Source organism: Notothenia rossii (genome assembly GCF_949606895.1).
Source record: "Notothenia rossii genome assembly, chromosome: 9".
In the NCBI taxonomy this organism is placed as follows: Eukaryota; Metazoa; Chordata; class Actinopteri; order Perciformes; family Nototheniidae; genus Notothenia; species Notothenia rossii.
The window spans coordinates 10,385,554-10,391,616 of NC_136907.1; positions in this window are offsets into that span (position 1 = coordinate 10,385,554).

The window sequence follows — 6,063 nt, forward strand, 5'->3', positions numbered from 1 at the left end:
AAAATCTCGAGAACAGTTGGTCCATTCACACTTGCATGTGGGTGTATTTCTGGGGACCCCAGTGGTGCAATTTGGATGCAACACACATTTAATAATACTGAACTTTAAAAGGAAAAGAAAAATATAGTATAATAATTATAATAGTATACTACCCGTGGTGCAATATAGCATCAGGTTTTTTTAACTGGAAAATATGTCCCCATCACTTTTTAAAACAGTAAAGGTATCGCTTCTAGAAAAATCTGACTGCAATAAAGACAGGGGTTTGCTCAAAGTCACTTTGAAACCTGTTCACATCTTGTCTTGAGAGCTGCATTTTTCCCCCTTCAGTGAGTATTTCAAGTTACCCCAATATATAAGTGCTCCTCAGAGCAGCTGAGTTTAAAGTGCCTTGCTCAAGGTCATGTTGACAGTTCATGTTGAGCGGGGCGACAACATGTCTCCTGCATTTCCCTGCTCTGATTTAGCAGCTTGCCAGGGGATCTAACCCAGTTTCCAGTCTTTTCCCAATGCTAATGCTGCTGCGGTGACTCTGCAAAATGCTGAGATGGGATATAAGAAGCGATGGATTAATTTTGAGTGCTGAGATGAAGGCTTTCTCACTGCATCTTCATCACTGTCTCTTCACATGATCTCAACTTACAACTAACTGTAAGAGACAGCAATAAGGGTCAACAAAAATGATTAAGCTGTTGAATTTGGCCCCTTACATTTTGGAGTCTTCATCAGTTGGTACACATTTCTTAAAGCAACTGGTGCAAATCGTCTCACTTAAATACCAATAAGGGTCTAATTTACAAAACAGATATTTGGACAAATCTGAGTGCCATTTGGCAGAAAGACTTACAGAACGTGTAATTTGAGCAATGAGGAATGGTTAAAAATAGAGCTAACGATAAGTCGATAGACAGACAAAAAAAAGGACCAGCTGGATGACATTTCATTAAAGGAACTGTAGAAAATGTTGATTTTAGCCTATAGCGTTCAGTTTTTCACTGACAAACATGACATTTAAAACGAAGCATTTATATTTTTCATCTAATTTTGGCATATTATAAACCAAATTATTAGTTAGGAAAATAAATGGCAATCTAATCGATAATGACAGTTGTTGTTTGCTGCCGTGCAATAAAATACTATAAACCACGAAACATAATTAGGATGCTCAGGGAAAACATAATCAGTATAAGTTAAAGGGGACCTATCATGCAAAATGCACCTTTGTACGTCTTTTATACATGAATATGTGTCCCCGGTGTTCCAGGGAACTCACCAAGTGTCAGAAAACACAACCTTCTCTATTTTCCTCCATACCCAAATCTCTTAAAAAGGGGCTGCAACGGATCTGATACAGACTGATCCAGATTTGAACACTTCTATGACGTCACAGAAGTGGCACTACGGCTATTGGGCCAACTCCACCAATCAGGAGGAGACAGCCACGGACATTGCCGTTCAAAAAGCGCTGGAGATGCTGTAGTACATATGCCAGGCCTGTAGATGGTGCTGTTCTCACAGAATCAGCCCATGCAAAGACAGTGTTAAATTGAGCGAAATGAGGAATGGCTAAAATGCATGATCTTTTCGGTATTTTGAAAAATAAAAAGTATAAATATGCCTTATATAGGTATGGTCCTACACTATATTATTCAAATATAGCATAATAGGTCCACTTTAATATATAGATTTCCATAGGATGGGTTTGCTTACTAATGTCTAAAATAGAATTGTCAGACATAAACAGGAAAATGTGTACATCCATTACTATATTTGCTTAGTGATAATAATGTTTGAATGTGTGCATGTATCACAGGTCTATGGATATCTAAGATAATAATAATAATGATTAATTGATTCAATTAAAACTTTAATTGAAAAACGTTATAATAACAGGCCTCATTGGTGTTAAGTTCAACACTAAATGACACACTGAAAGATTTATTGATGACTCCAGTGTTTCTTCTTCCTCTCTGCAAAGCGCTGCTGCTCCACAGCCTCTCACTGTGTCCCTGGACGTCCACCTGTCTCTCAGTGGCTCGTCCACTCAGTGCCTGTCTGCCAGCTTGTGGACATCTGTTTACTTCCTCCTCCATCAGTCGTCATGGCTGCAACCGCCCCCACTATCGCCACCAGACCCCCCCATCTCTCCCTCCCCTCCCCTCGCCGGCCGGCCTTCCCCACCCTCTCTCATGTTTCCCCCAGACACCAGCTGTGAACCACTTATGCTTACTGCAGTCCACCTCGTTCAGCCTTGTCATATCGACGGCCACGCAGCACTCTTTCTTTCCCTCGCTGCTTGTAGTGACACACTTATTTCACTATGCAAACTGAAACTGGGTTTATGTCCATTCAATTTTATAAAAAACAAATTAGCTATGGAAAACTGTGCAAATGGTTACATTGGAAGAGGGTTAGATGAATAAATCCATTGTTTTCTATATTCCAGGAAATCACCAGACTGTATATATAGTACATCTTTGTTGTAGTTCCTTGAAAGTATACAATATAATGCTATACTTAACAATATGTTAGGATACAATACTACTACAATACAACGTGATACGTTAGGATACGATACTACTGCATTTAAACAGAAGTACTCCAACTCCTTTATTAGGGTGCAGCATTTTGTGTTGTTTAAACATGTGAGGAGCCAGAGAGGTTAATGTTGGCACTATTTATCATGTGCCTGTTGCTATGGAAATACTGGCTGACCTGACCATGACACAAGCTGCAGGCAACAAATCTGCTGTAGCCACCGTAGAATTGGCATTAAAAGCTTTTACTAACAGGGAGAACAATTGTGACTTAGCTGCTTTACCAAACTGTCCTAACATTTGGGTAGCAGAAATTAAATTACTTCAAATCATCTGTTATTATGTTTTGATTTGATTTATGAAAAGCGTGTTTGAGGTCCTTTTGATTGAAACATTTCAGCACTTCACATTTTCTATTATATCATTGGCATACTCCTTAAGAGCGCCAGATGTAACATCATAGTTTGTTATGCTTCATTCAAAGATGTCGGAAAGGTTTCAAAGAATATGTGAATACTCAATGTGTGCTGTGCTTTGAAAACCTTGGTTATACTACATGTACAGGAGGATGTATTTTGTTGTAAGAATGTTTCCATTTATCAAGGCAAAGCCTCAATGTATATGAAAAGAATGTAAATGTGAAATAATTTCACTCAAAGGGGTCTTATTGTGCTCCCTTTCCTGTCGTATACAGGTTTTTGTGCATGTAAATGGTCTGCAAACGTTCAAATCCCAAAGTTCCCATCTGAGAGTTTCTCACATAGTGACATCACTATGTAAGGCAAGGCAAGGCAAGGCAAGGCAAGGCAAGGCAAGGCAAGGCAAGGCAAGGCAAGGCAAGGCAAGGCAAGGCAAGGCAAGGCAAGGCAAGGCAAGGCAAGGCAAGTTTATTTATATAGCACCTTTCAACACAAGGCAATTCAAGGTGCTTTACAAAAATGAAAGACATTCAGACAAAGGCATTTAAAAGCAGTGATTAAAAAGAAAAGATAATAAAAGAAACATTAAAAGAAAAAATACATGAATACAAATTACATGAATAAAAATTACATGAATAACAATTACATGAATAAAAAGTTACAGTAACACTCCCACTTATATTGGCTAGCACTCCAACACATTGTACGTGATAGGCTAAGGGGCGGTACACCTTTTATTGATCGACCAATCACAACAGAGCCGGCCAGCTAAACAATCAGAGCAGACTGGGCTCTGGTTTCAGACAGAGGGTGAAAAGAGGTGCTGCAGCACAGGCATAATGAGAAACATGAAGAGCTTTTTGAACATTAAAGCAAGTAAACATGTCACAGTAGAGGCACAAAATACAAATATGCATAATAGGGCCCCTTTAACATTGCCCTAGGGGTATCACGGTTACTCTTGTCGGTGTTTGAGATACTGTCCAAGTCAGACAGTCATACTAATTTTATGATGATTTCACAGCACTACAGACCAGATTTGGAAAGTCACTGAGTAGATGTTCCTTTTTGGCACAAGGCGCAGTGTGGCAGCATCCCTGCTGAGGGCCAAATATCCAAATCTGCTCCTCCTTTCCCCCCAGCTGATACAATACCTCCTACATGGACACTTTCCTCTCTCAGACAGCAGGCAGAGCAACACTGGAGCAGCTCACAGAGGGAGGTGCGGAGCAGCCACTGATCAGAGTGAATTAGAGTTATGCGTGACATGCAAAGGAGAGGCTGCAGAATGTGACAACAGCTGAGTTTTAAAGTTAAGCTTTTCCGCCTGAGGGGAGAGGAATAGGCGACAAAGAAATGGCGGCCTGCTGCGAAAAGAGTCAAGTCCTTTTGTTGGCCCTATAAAACCGAGACCAGTATATCCACTACTGTTCTCAATTTAATGAACAGGGTTGTGACAGTATAAATCTTCATAGCTGTCCTCAATCACATAATTTGTTAATATCACTTCCGACAGTTAATATTGGATGTGCCAGCATTTAAATGATTTACATTTCTTACATTTCTTTTCATCTTTTGTGTATTGTTGTAATGTGGCCCATCCAACAAGACAGACTGCAAGCATTAACTCTTGTCAATGTATGATACAGAAATGTTTTAAATTAAATTCCGGAATCTGCAAGATGTCTTCATACATGTGTAAAACAGCTGATTTAAATCTGCCAAATCAAATGGGATCTAAAATGGTCACTGTTATTTTATCATAGCTCTGGATCCACAGAATGTATTGTAATTTGATATCAAGCCAGGAAAACCAGTGCCTACTTAAACTATCCTTTTTGGACTAAACACTTGCTTGTTGCCATCATCTGTATTTAAAAAAATGTGTATCTGTATATTGAAAGAATTGTCCTATCCCTATATGTATATTACTAAACCTATCAGTGTGAAATGATGAATGGTTTTGCGGAAAAAATACACTTTCATCTTCAGTTTGCCCTAAAGTCAGTCAATTGTATCACACCAAAAATGAATTTTAAAGAACCCTATACTTTCTATACAAACTGTGGCCCAGTTTCGAGGTCCAGAAGTCATTACTGTTCACTGACTATTACAACAATGGAGCTCATTTGTTTGGTTGTGTTGGGTTTATGTTTTTCTTGCCCTACTTTGGCCTTTCGGGAGTTTCATGTGACACCTCTGAATCTCTGAATCTCACCTTTCCCCGATGCCCTCGGAGTGTCCACTGTCCTGCCAGAGCTTTCAGTGAAATCAACACCGCACTACAATAACTAGCACAAAGCCTTTTAATCAAATCTGTTTCATAGCCTTGAGGGATGAGAAATATATATTCATCCTTAAGCTTGTCATAAATACTGGCTTTATAGCGACAAGGTGTTTTGGTGACCTCAGTTAGACAGTTATACCCTTTAAATGGACCTCTCATCCGTACGGCTATACAGTTTACCTCTTCATGAGTGCACATGAAATCAAGCAAAATCAACCTCAAACTTTTGGCAACAGTCATTTCAACACCTGATATTTTATAATTACCGTCATAATTAAAGTGCACCTGTCATGCTATTTTTAGGCAATAGCATAGGTCTCAGATATATAAAAATATATAAAAAACATGTCTATGAAGTTTTTTGCTCAAAATACCAAACAGATCACCCATTCTAGCCATGCCTCATATCCCTCTATTTCATAATGTTTGTATGTTTGATAAAGAAAGGAGGGGGCTGAGCTCATGCGGGACCCTGCAGCTACTGTCTAAACTAAATACTGCTGTGATGAAACTCCATATCGTGGATTATCAAGGATTATTTCTGAAACAGTATGGAGCTCAAAGGCTTTCTCTCTTGCCGGTTATACCACAAGATGAGTTCCTTTCTATTTCCTGCTTCTTCACACACATGCTCTCCAGTACAGGTTAGCTCTGAGTGTTAGCGATACTCATGTAAACACCGACCATATTACGCAACTTTCTGATAGTGCCGTGGGTCCACATCTCCGATATCACGTCATATCGGACGCAAATCCGGATCAGCTCCGTTGTACCCCCGTTTTTAGAGATTTGGGTACGGAGGAAGAGGGAGGATTTTATT